This window comes from Saccopteryx bilineata, chromosome 3 (genome assembly GCF_036850765.1).
Source record: "Saccopteryx bilineata isolate mSacBil1 chromosome 3, mSacBil1_pri_phased_curated, whole genome shotgun sequence".
NCBI classification, from domain to species: Eukaryota; Metazoa; Chordata; class Mammalia; order Chiroptera; family Emballonuridae; genus Saccopteryx; species Saccopteryx bilineata.
The window spans coordinates 5,882,409-5,900,076 of record NC_089492.1 but is presented as its reverse complement, the minus strand read 5'-3'; the positions used below and the strand labels follow the sequence as shown (position 1 = coordinate 5,900,076).

The following is a 17,668-nucleotide window of genomic DNA, read 5'->3' as shown; positions in this document are numbered from 1 at the left end:
AGACTTTAACCACAAAAGAACTAGAGTGGTTCTATTAGCATCAGATAAAATATAGACTTTAAAATAAAAAAATTGTTATGTTTCCCCTTGTATCCAATTGTCTGAGAGAAATAATGAATGCATATGCCCCTAATGACGAGTTCCAAAAATGAAAAGATTAAAAGGAGAAACAGACAATTCAGCAATAATCATTGAAGACTTCAGTATCCCTTTTAATTACTAATAGACCTCAGTGACTTTATAAAATATTCTGCACAACAATAGCATAATATACATTCTTTTCTTTATTTTTTTATTTTAAAATTTTTTATTGATTTTATAGAGCAGGGCAGTGGGGGAGTGAGAACTATCCACTCATAGCTGCTTCACCTTAGTTGTTCGTGGCTTGCTTGTTGTATGTGCCTAGAGCAGGCGAGCCCAGGGTTTCAGACCAGCGACCTCAGCATTCTAGCTGGACACTCTATCCACTGCGCCACCACAGGTCAGCCTGACTGGGGTAGAAGAGTCACCAGCATCCTTTTGGTGAGTTTCACCAGGAAGTAAAGAGCCTGGGCTTGTTCCATCTGGCGTGGTGTGGTCAGTGCTTCCAGGTTATTCTGTGACATTGATGTATATGTCTGTTTTGATGCCAGAACCACGGCTGTTATGATTACTTTGGCCTTGTAGTATAGTTTGCTATCAGGTAGTGTGATTCCTCCAACTTTGTTCTTCTTAAGTCACTGTACACACGGAACAGTATCATTTTCCATATGCTAGGCATAAAACAAGTATCAATACATTTACATAAACTGATTCGTACCAAGTAGGATTTCTGACCTCATGGAATTAAATTAGGAATCAACAACTTAAGGAAGTTTGGGAGAGCAGTCTTCCCGAAGGTTTGGAAAGCCCCAGTTCACCCTATCTCAGCAGCGCAACAAAACCTGAAGTCAAGAAATTATAACATGTTTCTGAGTTGTTGAAACTTCTAGGAGAGTGCTATAAGGAAATGCAATTTATGCTGCAAGAACTCACCTTTAATCCTGGACTCAAATCATTCCCACTGATAAATTTGCCAGAAATATGAGCTAATGTTCAAAATTGCAAATCCCACAAGGAAATGAGTCACCTTCAGGGAGAGCCAGCAAGAAGAAACAACAGGCTGGATCAGATCGTGGAGTCATCAGACTCAGGATGCAAAATGAAGATATTTCACATAGTTAAATACAGTTGAGAATTGAAAATGAGCAAAGAGTAAGAAAAAGTGTGACCAAGCAGATTTAAGAAAGAAATGTTTCTAGGGATGACAGATATTATCATTGAAATTAAAAACTCATTGGATGGGTTTAACAGCAGATTATACACAACTGAAGAGAAAGTTAATTAATAGAGGAGATTGGAAGACATTACCTAGATTATAACAAAAAGAGAGAAAGAATTGGGTAAAAAAGGAGGAAAGGTGAATTATGTGGAGTTTAAATGAGAAGTTACAATACATAATCAATTTGCAATTTCAGATGGAGAGGAGAGAGAAGATAAAGGCAATATTTGAAACGATAGTGGCTGAGAATTTTCCTACACTAATGAAAGGCACACATCTATAAATGTGAATGGTCCCATGACTCTCAAGCAAGAAAACAAAACAAAACAAAAATAACATCTATGTAAAGCTTGGTAAAGCTGCAGAATATCAAAAATAAAGGGAAGAGCATAAAAGCACATAACAGAATATAATCTGCAAGGAAACACTAGATAAGTCAACAGCATATTTCTCAACAGCAACATTGAAATGCAGAAGACAGGGGAGTAATATCTTCAAAGTGCTAAGAGATAATAACTGACACTTTATAGGGTTCTCTACTCAGGAATGAGGCCAAAAGAAACAAGAGATTTTTCAGAGAGAAAGAATTGAGGGTGTTGGCCACCAGCTAACCCTCAATGAAGTAATAATATAAAGGCTGTACTTTAGGCAGAAAAAGAAATCATGCTGGAAGGAATGTTTGGAATGCAGGAAGAAACAGCGATCAAAGATCATGGTAGCCTGACCTGTGGTGGCGCAGTGTTGATAAAGCGTCGACCTGGAAATGCTGAGGTCGCCGGTTCGAAACCCTGGGCTTGCCTGGTCAAGGCACATATGGGAGTTGATGCTTCCAGCTCCTTCCCCCCTTCTCTCTCTCTGTCTCTCTCTCTCCTTGCTCTTTCTCTCTCTCCTCTCTAAAAAAATGAATAAAAAAAATTTAAAAAAAAGATCATGGTAAATCTGTGGGTAAATAAAAATAAGCTCTTGTTATGTAGAACGGCAAAAACAGTATCTCATGGAGTTTTTAAAAAACTTAATTAGAATACATAAACATGGTAGACTCTAAGTTGAGAAGGGAGTGGAGGGAGAAAGAATGTCGCATGTTGAGTGTGCTAAGTAAGAACACTAGAATTTCTAGGACGGGCCCTAAAAGAACAGACGGAGAGGATATAATTCCCAATCCAGTGTATGGAAGCATATGGAATGAGAAAAAGACATCAGTTCAAAAACTGCAACAATACAACGGAAGAGATAGAAAGAAACCTAAAAATAGAGCAAAGAGCACAGAATGCCACGATAGAGATAAACCCGAGCATATAAGCAAGTCTGGTAACTGTGACCACAGACGTTGTTCCACACAAGAGACAAAGAGTGGCACACGGGTTTGAAAAAAAATGTCCACATATGGTATTTATCAGACCCCAAACATAAGGACATGGAAAGGCTGTGAGAAAAATGTCGAAAATTATATTCTTGGGAAACACTAAATGCCAAAAAGCTGGTGCCATTGTTTTAACATTAGTTCAAAAGTGATTTGAGACATTGGTGTGTTATGCTTTATAACTTTCAAAATATTTATGAGTGGTCTTTTTTTTAATATATCAAAAGCAGCTAAATCCAGATGTCTAAAAATGTAGCACTAAGTGGTTACATTGTAGTGATCTGGAACGTACTCCTGTTAAAAAAAAGGCATGAAAACCATTCTTGGTATACAATCCCAGTGACATCATTTCTGTCTGCAGGAAGTCCCGAGTCTCCAGCAGCTTAGCCGGAGGGGAAGGCAAATACCCTTGAGAGGACTGTAATGAATGAGTCAAAAAGTCTCTGTCTCCTGAGAGTGGAGATGCGGAGATTTATGGGATGCCTGGGAAGAGCCTGTATAAAATTATTTCACTTAATGTGAAAGGTGATTAAGACGGATGTTTATTTTATGTATGATTTGAAATATACATGCATAATCGAATGTATAAATCTTATAGAATGGGTAGACATTTGACTGTGTATTGCACCAGAAGTTTATATGTTCGTGTCCACATCACTATTCTTTGGCCGTTGTCAGTGGGAGATAAGTTACAACCCATCGTGTGGCCCTCCTTTTGGGCACGTGTGGTGTTTTGTCTTAAGTCCCACAACTGGTCAGGGGTAGAACCTGATGCCAAAGCCGAAGTCCTTGACCCCGTCCACTCCGCGTTCTTGCACGAGTTGGGGGTTTGGAGGGCAGAAACAGGAGACTGTGGATGTGTGTGATACTGACCCTTCAGGGCGAGATGGCTGCGGGCCTGGGCTCTGAGCCACAGCCTTTATGAGAACTTTGATTTTCAGCCAGCCCTGTGGCCTGCAGGCCTGAACAGAAAGACTCAGGTTCTAGCTCCGGCCCTGCCACTCAGGGGCTGTGTGACTTTGTCCCAGTCATTTAATTTCTTGGACCTCAATTTCCTCACGTGGAATACAAAGGAGTATTTTAAGTATTTTAAGTTATCTGTGTAAAATGGGGATTTGATTGCCTCCAGTGTGTGCAGGCAAATGTTTCAAAACTGACTTTCTAGAAGCAAGCATAGAAGTTTCTATTTAAAAAAAAAAAAAGAAAACAAATTAGAACAAAACCAAAAAAGCCCAGTTTATACAGTTCTTAGCCTGTGCCTATTTCCATGGTGTAAATACTTCCACCACGGCCAGTGTCACACTACCTGATGCAGGGTTGGGGTGAGGTGTGCGCTGGCAGTCTCCCGAGCTGGTAGGAGCCAGTACCCCACCACCACCCTCTTCATGTAGCTTCAGGGACCCTATGACTCTAGCAGCTCTCACCTCACATGACACAAGAAGGAAGGGGAACTCTGAGTCCTACATCAGACAAGCTAAGACTGGATTTCAGCTCTGCCTTTGACTAGCAGTATAAACGCAGTTAGGTCATTTTGTTCTATAAGCTGTAATCGTACCAAGAAAATTGAAATAATAATAACACAACACAAAGTCCATCCATCCATCCATCCATCCATCCATCCATCCATCCAGCAAATGTGGATTGAGCAAGATGATGTGGCAGGCAGACAGGCATAGGGAGAGGGTCACGTTCAAGAGCTTAGCTCAGTGTCAGGTGCCTGAATGTCCCTCCACTAAAGCGGTTTCCTCTGTGTTTGGTGGTCGGCTGTTTTTCCTTCCTATGCTGCAACTGTTCCTCGTGTGATGCCATCTACCCCACTGCACGGTCTGAACCTGCCCAGGCTCGGGGGACTCCCGGATCACAGCCTCCCACCACACTTCTCCTCTGTGTTCCAGACGTTGTGTCCATCGCCCCTGGCGACACTTCTCCTCTGTGTTCCAGATGTTGTGTCCATCGCCCCCCGGCCGCCTCCCCTGAGCTGGGCTGTCCGCTCCCCAGCCCCGCACGCGCCCACGGGAAGAGCAGCTCCTCCAAGGCTCTGCTCGGGAGGATGTGCCAGACAGGGTCCAGCTCCCAGTTCAGGTTTCTCTGCTGTGGGTCTTGTCCCAGTCGATATTTGTGGAATTAAATGAATAAACCAATGGTGAGAATTTCATGCACCATAATGGGATTAGAGGGAAGCTGCGTCAGGGTGGGGGGAGTTATTGATCTCTCTGAAATCACATCACTCAGACAAGTTTACATTTTATTATTCCTGGAAGGAGAGCTGGGGCTTAATAGACAGTGAGATTGGCTCAGGACTGATTGATTGACTGACCGATGGATTGATTCTTTTATCCAGCACATACCTTTTGAATGCCCAGTAAGGTGACAGACACCTTTCTGGATTCTGGAGATAATGAGATAAATGGAACCCAGTATGTCCAGGGATCCCATTGTCTCATTGGAGGGAAGACTTGAAAATTGTGTAATTAAATGTGCGCTCCGATGAAGGGCTGTACAAAACGCGCTGTGCGCCCAGGGGACAGGGTGGCAGCCCGTCCTGTGTGGGTCAGGCTGAGCTTTGTGGAGGTGGTGGTAGCCATCTTGGGCCTTTTGTCGTGAGGAAGAGTTAACTAGGGGGAGGACCGGGTGGGGGTGGAGGAGGAGAGGAGACCCTCGGTGTGGGGAGCAGCACGTGTAGAATGTGGGGGCGGGACAGGTGTGACATGTGGGCACTGGTGAGAGTTTGCAGCTGACAGGTCGGACATATGTGAGGTGGGCATCGGGCACAGTTCAGGCAGTCCCCTGGGACCCAGGGCGGCACACCTCCAGTTCAGAGCTTCTCAGTGCCAGCGTGCACCAGCCCCACCTGGACATCATCCTCGGAGGTGAGGTCCCGCGCCCCTCCCAGACCCGAGGCATCTGGATCACTGGCCTGCCCCCCCCCCCCCCCCCCCCGGGGATCGTGATGCCCATAGTCTCCAGAGCAGTTCAAGTGCAGCGTCAGGCCTGCAGTCAGTCTTCAAGGTCAGCCACCTGTCCGGGGTCACACAGAAAGCGGAAGAGGCAGGTGCCTCACTCATCTCCCCTGGGCGATTGTTAGGAACACCGAGGTCCAGGGCTATTGGTCCCAGCTGCCTGCTGGACTCCACAAACTGTCACACACCCTGATGTCCTTGGAAAGGGAGTGACTTCCCTTGTGTGCCTGGAGGTAAGGGCTGCAGTCCCTTTGCCAGAACTAGTGCCCTCCCAGCTGATCGGCTCCTTGGATAATGACAAATCTCTTCTGCTTGCTCCCCATTATTTCACTGCAAATGAGAAAGTAATAAAGCAAGGCTGCAACCGGACTAATTAAATCAGCCATTACTAATCCCATCGATCCGGGGGAAGGAGGTTTGCGGCAGGGTGGCAAGGGAGGGAGGCTTTTCACTCAGAAGAAGCCAGATTCGTCTGTGTCACCATGTGGGGACTGGGGAGCGCGGTAGGGACAGCCGGGGATCTGGGATCTGAGCTGTTGGGGGAGGGGGGACAGCATGCTGTGGATGGAGGGGAGCCCCCCCCTCCTGGGAGGCTGCGCTGGAACTGGACGTAGATAGCCCTGCTTCCTTCTCAGGACAAAGGGCAGCGGCTGGGGTGAGAGCCTCCGTCCTTCCCAGGGGAGTGGAAGGTGGAGGATGAGCAGCCAGCACCCAGGGTGGCCAAAATCAATGTGTCAGTAAATCAAAACGTAAGAGGACACCAGCAGCAGTCCAGCTGGTGTGCTGTTTGCAGACCGACTGACCGACCCTGGTCAGCGGTGAGTTTAGGAGTAGCTTTTCCAGCCTCTTTCTGTGGAAGGTCACTGTTGTCAGTCACCTGCAGAAGCCCAGTTCCTCTCCAGCTGTGACCTTTGGTCTCACCCCCCTCTCCCCATGCCCATTCTGAACAGCTGGCAGTTCCCTGAGGGCACCAGCAGGAGCCCCACCCCCTGGTCCCTTCTCCTGCTACATCCCTGCCCCTCCCTCCGGAGCTCCCCCACGCACGATCTGTGCGCCATCGCCTGGGGACACCGCGGGGACTCTGCTCATCGTGCAGAGGTCAGACCCCAGCACAGTCCCCGCTGAATTGCTCTTGGGCGGACAGAGCTCAGGAATCAGGATTTCAGCCGTTCTTAGCGACACTGGGGTTTCGGAACCGTGGACTGCCCTGCTCTCTCTCTGTGTGTAGACACCTACTCATCTCTCTCTTCACAGTTCTACTGAGTTGAAATATGGACAGGACTCCCCGTGGCTTGAGGTTTAGAAAAGGCCAAAAAGCATTTTTATTTGACTCGAGGATGTTGTAAACTTCTGCAGGAAGAAGACAATGAATTGTAACGTCCACTTCAAAAGCCTCAAAGCATGTCAGCCCCTAATAGATTTTATAGTACGCAGAGAACACACATCTGGAGGGGAGGGAGAAAGCATCTGTTTTAAACCGGGTGAGCCTGAGTTCAGCCGCACCTGAAATGAGTAATGGTAAAAAAGAGTTTATGGACTATCATTGCTTCCTACCTCAGCCATATTGTAGGACTTTCCAAAGTAAGATAAAATATGTTTTACCGACTTTGACAACCCTACAAACATAAAGATTTACAAGTTGGGAGGGTAAAGACGGACTCTGTAATCAAATAATTTGACCGCGGGCGCCCTCGCCTCTCTGGCAGACAGCAGTTGCGTTTTCCGATTGCCCGGCACCCTCTTTCTCTTTGGGGCTTCTCTCGCCTCGTGAGTTTCAACACCACCAGTGGAGACACCAGAAATCTCAGACCCGCAGCCCCCTCTGGCAGCTAGGGCTCAGACCAGCCATGTTTTCAAGTCGCGCCGGTGACTACCACCTGTGCAGAGAGACGGGTTTGGAAAGTGGGCCACGGGAGAAATCTCGCTCCTGCAGTGACCTATTTCGCTACAGAAGGTGGTGGCAGAAGCACCCAGGTTTGGGAGGGTCTCGGAAGCCGGTGCCATTCCTGGTGCGGAAGTGGCTTGCCCTGGGGGCCCTCGGCCGCCAGCAGTGCCCAGCTGCGGTCTGCTCAAAGCTCTCCAATGGTGGCCACTCAGGACGCTGCTCCTGGGGCTTAATTAAGCTCACGTGGGGCTCACTAGCTCTCTCTGCAAGCCTCTGGGCTCCCCTTCTCATCCTCTCTCCCTTTGCTAATCTCACCTTCGTGCAATGATCGATATCAGGAAATTGGCACTGGAACAGTTCTATCACCCCAGTCTACGGACCTTAATCAGATTTCAGCAGTTGAACCACCGATGTTCTTTGGAGCAAAAGAAAAAACAAAACAAAACATCACTCTCTGGTTCAGGATCCAATTTAGGGATCCACATTACAGCAAGTCGTCATATATCTGAGTCTCCTTCAGTCTGGTTCCTCGATATTTCTCTTCTGTCATGACCTGGGCTTTTGTTACGAGCACCGACAGGTATCTTATGCTGAAGGGGCCCAGCCTGTTGTTTCCTCGTGATTCCGGTCGCGTCCTGTGTTTTCAGAGGGAATGCCGCCGGCGGGCGGTTGGGCTCCCCTCGGTGCCTCGTATCAGGGGGCACTTGATGATTTGTCCCGTTACTCGCAAGGTTTCTTTGATGACTTGGTTAAGGGGGTGACTGCTATGCTTCTGTGCCGTAAACTGACCGCTTACCCTTTGAAATTGCTGTGCGCCCCAAACCCTTTAAACAACTCCTTCCCCGTCTTGTCCGTCAGGGCCCGCCTTCCTGTCTTGCAGCTGAGGGCGTGGACAGCGATGTCTCTTGTCCAGGAGAGGAGAGGAAAAGCACAGAGGACACGCCCTACTTCGCATCAGTAGCAGAACACGGTTACATCTTACTGGAGACCTTCCTTTTAGTTCAAGCAATCAGTGCGTAGAGCCCAGGCTTTGTTTTATTGTGTCCCTTTATCAGCATATCCTAACGCTTTTTCCAGGACAACATCTGCATAACCGAGCACTTTTCACCGGAGTGATTTGCCTCATAGGTTCCCTTGAATTAGAGTTGATCCTCTCCTCAGAGGGAGACTCATCTTTCTGATGAATCTGTGGCTTTGTCAGGAGGGGCTCATGCCATCTGCAGCCACGGGGCACTGGCTCCTCCTGGACGCTTCTGACCGTCTGTGTGTGCGGTGCACTGACCGCCCGTCCTCTGTGCTCCTTCCCTGTTACAGGTGTGGCGTCTCAGGGCACCTGGACATTTACCTGTGGACCTCCTTGGTGGCGGGGAACTTCCTGTCTTCACTTCTGCGTGCTCAGCACCTGGCCCGGTACCGCCCACGGAGGGACTGCTCTGTGGATGCTAGCGGAGGGAGTGGAGAATCTGTGGAATGAGGTAGGCGGCAGCACATGGCAGTGGCCTGTGAAGGTGGGTCCTTGGAGAGGGCGTAGAAGACTAGCTCTTGGTATTCGCGTGCACAGTGAGTTCCTCGGAAACCATGACGAGATTGACACAGGGAGTGGCGTGTGCATGTGTGTGGGCAGCACCTTTTGGGCCTGTGCTGGAGGAAGGATGTGAAGGGGCAAGATGTGGTCAGGGAGAATGAAGGGCTGTTTTAGAAGGTGATACAAAGGCTGCAACTCATCAGCGGTCCCTGTGCCAGGCTCTTGTGTGCGCTGTTGCCGTTCTTCATAGCAGCGCTCAACGCTGAGCGCTGAACGCTGAGCGCTGTACGCTGTGGTTAGCTCCGTCTCTCCTCGCCAGGAAACGGAGGCTGCTGGGCTCGCATGGACACAGAGCCGGAGGGCAGAACCGGTGCCCATGCCAGGGGCACCTGGTCCTAAAGCCCACGCGCAGCCCCATGAGCCTCACGCCTGGCCTGGATGCTGATCTGATGGCCTCCCTTGTGCCTCTGAAAACCCCGATGTGGCCGTGGCCGAAGAGACACAGCCTCAGCAGGCATGTGGGTGCTGGGCCAGCTCACAGAAGGGCAGGGGTCAGGCTGCAATGTAAATTCAGCTGCTACTGAGGGAGAGGGGCTCACGGGACGAGGCCCGCAGTGTCGCATGTACAGGACGGCAGCTGGGCTGGGGGGCTGTGCTGCCCCTCTGTCCCGGTGGAGGGCGGGTTTTGTGGATGTGGCCCATCTGAACTGAGTGATCACTGCAGATCTAGCTGTACCCTGAGAGCTGGGACGGAACCAGGGTTACGGCCTCCTACGGGCAGTGCAGGGACACAAAAGACAGGGCAGAGAGATTCGAGAGAGCTCCTGCGTTTTACCACCCACGCTGTGCGGCGCTCGGGTGGGCACGTGGGCAGCCCCCTGTCCCGCCCCACCCGTGAGTCTGCCTCCTGGGGTGTCGGGCTCCAAGGGCACATGGTTCAGGGAGGTGCCCGCTCTCCGGGGTGTGGGCCTGGCTGACCTCGCTCAGTCCCGGCTCTGCTGGACGGTCCTGCTGATCTGTGCGGCTGGTGGAGGAATGGACAGTCCGTGTGGAAATTCTGTGATTCTGCAGCCCTCTCCGAGTCTTTCTCATCATTTCCTGCCGTGTGGCTGCCTCTTCCAATGTTAATGAATATTTCAGGAAACCCTGATGTTTGAAGCTTAACCTTGTGATTCTGACTCTTCGACCGAGTCCCTGAAGATCCATGTTGTACGATCATTTCTGACTTTATGGAGGCAAAGTTTGACGTTCAGGGTCTGGGAACCCGGCTTGCCGAGCCAGCACGCAGCCGGAAAGTAAGCCCCGGGCGGCCCCCTGGCGGCCGGCTCCATCGCGTGGCCTCCGTGCGCTGTCATCACGCTGTAATTACGTACAGCTCCGGCGTGTGCGCGAGCGAGCGTGGGCTCGGCCAGACATGGTGTATCATGCTCTCATTTATTCCTCACAAAATCCTGGTGAAGATGGCACCTGTTTCACCGCGACGTGACAGCTCAGAGGTGCCCGGCGACTCTCCTGCAGGGTCGCTGGCAGCCAGTGGCAGAGTCGGGGCTTGAACCCAGCTCTGTTTCCCCGCGAACCCCATGCTTGACCGTGCCAGAGAGACCACAGCGCCACTGCGTGCATGGTTGTGGTTCAAGGTTCATGGTTACGTCATTGCCTAGGGTGCCATGGGGCTTGCTTATTCAATAGGTGGTGACTGAGCGCCGTCCCTGCACTGGGCACTGTCCCTTCAGCGGTTACAGTGGTCACTGTTACGGCAGCCCCTCACAGGGCCCACCAGCCCGGCCTCACAGGGCTCTTGCCGACATCGCAGGACAGGTTAACAACTAGCAACAGCAGGACACGCTCTGGGCTGGGCGGTGACAAGTGGTGTGCAGAGGAGGGACGCCCAGGAAGGGCAGGGAGCCCAGGGCAGGGCTGGTTGGGGGCTGCGGTTCAGGTTTAAGTGAGGGGACAGAAAAGGCGACACACACCCAGAGGCTCAGAGGAGAGGGCGTGTGCCTTGCGCTGGGCAGAATGTGCCAGAAAGAGGAACCGCAATGCGTAGATGCAGGCAGTGCCCGAGTGTCGGAGGATGGCGGGGAGGCTGGGGTGACTGGTCGGGGGTGAGGCGGAGGAGGAGGTATCGGGAGGGGGGCCGGGCAGGCCACGGGGACAGCCGTGAGAGGCCAGCAGGCCTCCTGTGGACCCCAGCTTCCGCTGAGGGAGACCACAGGGAGCTGTGCAGCAGACAGAGGGCTTGCTCGGACCCACTGGCCAGGCGGAGAACTGACCAAAGGGGGCCCAGGTGGGAGGAAGCGACGGCAGGCCCCCCCTGGAGGGGACATGGTGGCCCAGACCCCTGGTGAGAAGTGGTCAGCCTGGATGTGTTTTAAAGCAGACCCACCAGACTTTGCTGACCCACTGGATGCTGGGTTCAGTGCTGAGTTGATCTCAGCAACAGAATTCACTGAAATAGCTTTCTAGTGTCCTCCTGAAGGCCTGTCAGGGGCTCCTTAGATATTCTGATGGTACCTGACTGAATCTACAGGAGGAAGCATTGCCCCTACCGTCGTGGAGATGAGCCAAGACCCCGGCTCTAACCCTCACGGATGTCTGAAGTGTTTGTGAGCAGTACCTGGTCTTGGTCTTGGACTCAGATCAGGGACGCGGGCCAGGAAGATGCTGTGAGGATCTGAGAAATTTGAAGCCATAGCTCCTCTCCGAGGAGGTGAGAAGCCAGGAACCGCACTGGGAACAAGCAGAGCTGGTGACAGCAGCCTTCTGTGCTGGGAAAACCGGGGACCTGTTGTTCCAAGAGGAAGGTGCCCGCGGAGGGTGCGGGGGCCCATCTTGGCAGCACAGACCCGCAGATGTCTTTAAGTTTCAAAGCAGCAGATTGAAGAAGAGTGGTGTTCGCACGCCTGAGAACAGCGAGGACAGGCTGGGAGCTCAGACTGTCTGTGGTGCCGGTCGAGCTGGCCAGAGGGAACCTTCTCTGGGTGGGCATGGTGGTCGTCCAGGGGGCGCAGTGTGTGCAGGGCGGGGGTTCTCCATGGATACCCACTCTGTACTCTAGCATTTCCAAGCCTGATGGGCATTGCCCCTCACCTCTGATCATAGCGAGAAGTCCTCTCGATTTAGAGTCAGACACCCTCATTTCAAATCCCTGCTCTGCCTCCTCACAGAGAGGGGCCTTGAACAAACCGTACTCTCATTGAACCTCTGCTTTTTCATCCGGGCGCTGGGGTCATAGAACATACCATTGATCACCCTTATGTGACAGCCCCTTCCTGCAGGAGGATTATGCTTGTGACCATATGGTTTGTTTGGGCCAAAGCAATGTGTGCAGAAGTGACATTTGGCACTCAGGGTAAAAGCTTAGGGTCAGCATGTGGCTTTCCGTATTCCCTGTCCCTGATTGAGGAAGCATGGGTCTGACCAGAGTCCCCCTCAGCCTGCCTTCTTGAGCAAGCGCAATGTGCAGAACCCCCATCCACCTGTGATGAATGGAGGTGAATGAGTGAGAAAGAAACTTTCAAACCTTTGAAGATTTATGGGTTACTTGTTACTGTGGCATGATTTAGCCTATACTGACTGACGCAAGTGGAAACGACTATCTCTTTTTACATATCAGCGCAGGTTGTCTTGAGCCCTGAGCGTACTTCTTCCCTCTCTCAGGTGCTTTCTGTTCCCTTTGCCACTCCCGCCCCGTCTCATTGGTGTTCCCTTTGCCACTTCCACCCCCTCTCATTGGTGTTCCCTTTGCCACTCCCACCCCCTCTCATTGGTGTTCCCTTTGCCACTCCCGCCCCCTCTCATTGGTGTTCCCTTTGCCACTCCCACCCCCTCTCATTGGTGTTCCCTTTGCCACTCCCGCCTCCTCTCATTGGTGTTCCCTTTGCCACTCCCGCCCCCTCTCATTGGTGTTCCCTTTGCCACTCCCACCCCCTCTCATTGGTGTTCCCTTTGCCACTCCCACCCCCTCTCATTGGTGTTCCCTTTGCCACTCCCGCCCCCTCTCATTGGTGTTCCCTTTGCCACTCCCACCCCCTCTCATTGGTGTTCCCTTTGCCACTCCCGCCTCCTCTCATTGGCGCTCTCGGGGTAGCAGAAGCGTGGCTGCTCTGCGAGGTCCATCCTGATCCCCGCGCTCAGTCGGCTTCTTGGCTTGCGCAGCCCCGGGCGCAGTCCGCGCTCAGAGGTGAATGCAGATGAGCATGCCCGAGGCAGGGCTCGCCGCCTTCCCTTTCTGTTTCTGTCACCACGGTTCCTTTCTACTATTTCCCTTCTTCCCTCAGGGGCTCTGAATTTAGAAAGATTCCCGTTTACCAGACAAAGTGCACTTATTAGGAAGCAGTTCATTGACCATTTCTTATGAGGGAAGAACACGTGGCGCTCCCAGTAAGAGCTTCTGCTCAGCAGGAGATCATCTCCATGACCACATCCGCGGACAGAACGCTAGCCCCGAGCAGAGCACACATTTGTGCAGCCTTGTGCAGTCCTCAGCTAACATGCCCCGTTTATTTAACAAGAGGTCCCGAGGGAGGCATTTGTGGGCGTGGGCAGGAAGCTCAACTTCGTGGTCAAGGACTCCGACCCCCCTCTGTCTGCGCCTCTGCCGCTGTTGGCCGTCATCCTTCCGAGAGGCCTGCGGCTGCTGCGGGGTCAGGAGTGCACTGAGGCAGGGGGCCGGGCAGAGCCCGCCAGCTCTCTTCTCCTGGCGGTCACTTTCACCAGGAAGCAAACGCTCCCTCAGAAACTCCTCCTCCGACTTGGCTTTTTGCTTCATTCAGCGCTACCGGATCCCATGGCCGTCCCTAGCTGCAAGGGATTCTTGGAGAGGCTCTGGCAAAGGATCCTGGCCTTCATCCTGGGTCATTATCTGGGCCTGCTGTCTACAGCCATTCTGGGCAAAAGTGTGGGTCCAGGAGCAAGAGTCAGAGTGGGGACAGAGGCCTTTGGGTCAGCGACAAGCAGTGTGCCCTGTGTCTGCTGTAGACAACAAGCGCTCATGGCTAAACCACAGTTTTCTCATTCATTTAGTCAACTCAGTCGTTTAACAGGTGAAGAGCAAGAACATCCCAACAAAGCAGAAATGGCCAAGGTCACATCATGATTTAGGGGCAGATGAGGAGTTAAAATCTGTCTCCAACATCCCGTCACTCTTTTCAAGAAAGACTCATAACCCCTGCAAGTTGCTCAGGACCAGCGGAGGGGCTGACCCCGAGTGTCCGGAGGGGAATAGCTGTGAATGGGCGGCTGGATTTCCAGCCCAGTTCTGCCTCTGTCTAGCTGTACCTCGGGGTGAGATACGGAATCCATCTCAGGCTTGGTTTTGTGTTAGCCGTCTGTATGGAATTCGGTTTTCCCGATGAGGAAATGGAGACCCAGAGAACTGGAGTGGCTTGCCCAAGGCCGGACAGCTGGTGAGCAGAGGAACTCGGAACTCTCATTTCCTCTTCGGTGCCCCCGCCCTGAGAGTCATGTTTGGAAGAGTTTCAAGTACTTGCTGGGTGACGGGTGAGGGCTGTGCATGTCTTTGTTGGGTAGAACATGGTGATCTGTTGTGTCAGGGAAAACTGTGGACCAGTTGTAGCTGTTCAGACATGTTCTTATAAAAGTCAGTTTTAAGTTGTGTTTATGAAGTGGCCCTTGGTAAGTGAATAAATCTGGATGCCACGCATTATTGCAAAACTTGCCTGCATGAACGTAAGCATCCGCGGATCACTCACCGCCGCAGTCACGAGCCAGCAGCACAGGGCGTGTTGAGCTTTAACGAGCACAAAGGATGCCACCTCTGGGAGGGATTCCCGCCCCTATCTAGTCATCACCACCCCCAGGGGATTATTTTTAAAATATATGTTACAGGGCCTCATCCCTTGGAACACCCGGACAATACACCCTTACAGAGTTTTCTCAGGGGACTCTGACATCGGCTCAGTATTTCAGGCACTGAGTGGAGAGGGTGGGGTTTCTCGAAGCAGCCCTTGGACATCTTTGCATGGCGGTTTGTTTGCTTTGCTGTCAGACAAATGCGTGCTAGCACCAGGTGGGTGGATACAACTTGGAGATGACCAGATGGTCCAAACTGCCGAACTCCTCAGAAGCACTATTACCCATGGGACCAGCTTGCTTTTGCCTTAAAATATAGAATTTGAAAAAAATATGTATTGTTCTATGTTAGGAGAACTGAAAGTAAACAGTGAGTATTGTTACTATTCTAGTCAAATAGAGGATACCATCAAAACAGCGTTTAAAAATACCGAGGCTGCCTGACCTGTGGTGGCGCAGTGGATAAAGCATCGACCTGGAAATGCTGAGGTCGCCGGTTTGAAACCCTGGGCTTGCCTGGTCAAGGCACATATGGGAGTTGATGCTTCCAGCTCCTCCCCCCTCCTCTCTTTCTCCCTCTCTATCTCTCTCTCTCCCTCTCTCTCTCTTCTCTAAAAATGAATAAATAAAATAAAATAAAAAATTTAAAAATACCGAGGCTGAACTCATGGAATGCTATCAGGGGTCACTTTAGATCAGTGATTCTCAACAGAGGTGGGCGGCACTGACAATGCCTGGGGACACTTTCTGTTGTCGCAGTTGAGGGGTGTGCTTGCTGGCAGCTAGTGGGTAGAGATGAGGATGCTGCTATATATCCTGCAATTCCTATAACAGCACCCCCCTCAATGAAGAATTATCCGGTCCCTGAAGTGGATAGTGCTGAGACTGAGAAATCTTGCTCTCTAATTCAGGCTTGGATACAAGCCCCTCATTGCCAATCTTTTAGCTTGAGGTGGGGGGGTTGTGATGGGAGTCACAATATCCATCACTCTAGGTCACAGTGGTCGGCAAACCGTGGCTCGCTGAGCCACATGCGACCTCATAGCGTGTGACGTTTTTAGCAAAGGCCGGCTTAGGTGTACCCTAATTAAGTAAATAACAATGTACCTACCTATATAGTTTAAGTTTAAAAAATTTGGCTCTCAAAAGAAATTTCATTCGTTGTACTGTTGATATTTGGCTCTGTTGACTAATGAATTTGCCGACCACGGCTAGGACATTATTGCGTGAATCCCTATGTGAAATCTTCTTTATGCCCAGCTGGGGCAGACTTGTGGTCAGTCCTCCATTCATATGTGGCCATCACAGGCACCGGGTCACTAGTCATCTCCTCTTTGGGTTCTGGAGCTGTGGAGACCCGCTGGGACTGCGTCATCCCGCAGGTGTGGTGCTTGGGTGGCCTTTCCCGAGGGGAATCAATAGCTCTCTCTGACCCCCCCCCCCTTTCTGCTAAGAGATCTCTCTCCCATCCCCTCCTCTGTGGCTTGTGTCAGCATCAACTTGCAGTCTCTTCGTCAATGGGTGTCTACTGGAAAATACTTTCTTTTGTTTTTAAAGAGCTGAGAGGAAACCTTACAAATTTGAAAAATCCAGCCAAACCCAGGAGCTGTTTCAGGCGTATGCCCGAGGAAGCACACATTCTAGAAGCTACGTGGCAGACAGAGGAGTTCTGCATGGGAGCCGGGAGTCCCAGGGTAGAGCTTGCTGTTACCAGCAACTTGCTTTGTGCCCTTGGGCAAGTTACTTCCCTTCTCTGGTCCCCAGTTTACCCTCTCTATGCAGTTGATGGCTAGTGGAGAAGAGTTCTCAGGTCCCTTCCTGGCCTGACATTGAAAACTGAGGTTGACAGAAATCTGCCCCCGCACGCACGAAGTGACCCGCAGGCCAACCGGCCATCGCTCGCCCTGTGAGCCGCCGCCTGCACGCCTCCCGGCCTCCGAGGTGCTGAGTGGAGCGAGCACGCTTCTCCTTCCCACAGAATCCTACGCCCACGCCGACGTGTGTCAATTCTGGCATTTATTAGAGCGCCAGTAAATCTTAGAAAACAATAAATATGTCATTACTCTCCTGATGAGGTGTCTTTAAGTGCTATTTCAAAATGCCTGTCACTGCTGTGCTGGATTTATGGCAGGGACTCGTTTCAATCTGGAAGTCTTTCATCTTTGCAAGCACCTTGTCGGGCCCTAATCAGATAGATGCCTGTAGCCCCCCGAGAGCGGCCGGTGAGGGGGGGGGGCTGCGTCCTCCCGGGCTGGGAGGCGGCTTTCCTGACCTGCGGCTGTCAGCTGAGACGATACCGACTTTGCTTCAGACAGACCTGGAGCCGCATCCCATTTCCCGTACCCTCACAGGCAGGCTGGTCATCTTGGTCAAACTGAGTCCACCTTTCTGAGCCCCTTGTCTCTTCCCCTGTGCAGCGGGGGTCCTGGCGTCTCTGGAGAACTAAGGTGAGGAGGAAACAAGCTGACAGACACACGGCACTTGTCCTGGGGCCTGGAATAGCGGAGATGCTCAGAAAATAGTGACCTATTAAAATGATGGTCCCTCTGCAGAGAGATGTGAGAGCTCCCGCTCAGAAAACCCTGGAGGCCCATGTCAGGGGCTGTAAATCAAGTCCCGTTCTGTTTTAGTACTGAATTAACAACCAGGCAGGGGGAAAAATGGAACAGTTAAATATTTAAACCAAACATTTAATTTTTAAACATGAACATTCCTTTTATAACTTGGACTGCTCTTCAAGGCCGCTGGAAAATTCCCCGCGCCTCTGCTGTCCGCCCGCCTTCGAGGTACGCGCTCAAGAACGCCGCTAACCTTGGATACCTCT

The 17,668-nt window shown here is 51.3% G+C and overlaps 1 long non-coding RNA gene across 3 annotated transcripts in view; it reads left to right on the top strand.

The window, feature by feature from the left end:
• LOC136329447 (uncharacterized) overlaps window positions 1-17,668 on the top strand; it is a 196,082-nt gene that overhangs the window by 92,451 nt on the left and 85,963 nt on the right. For all 3 annotated transcript variants that reach the window (XR_010730190.1, XR_010730192.1, XR_010730191.1), the window contains exon 3: window positions 8,820-8,980. This is a non-coding gene — a long non-coding RNA (uncharacterized lncRNA). The remainder of the gene's footprint in view (window positions 1-8,819; window positions 8,981-17,668) is intronic.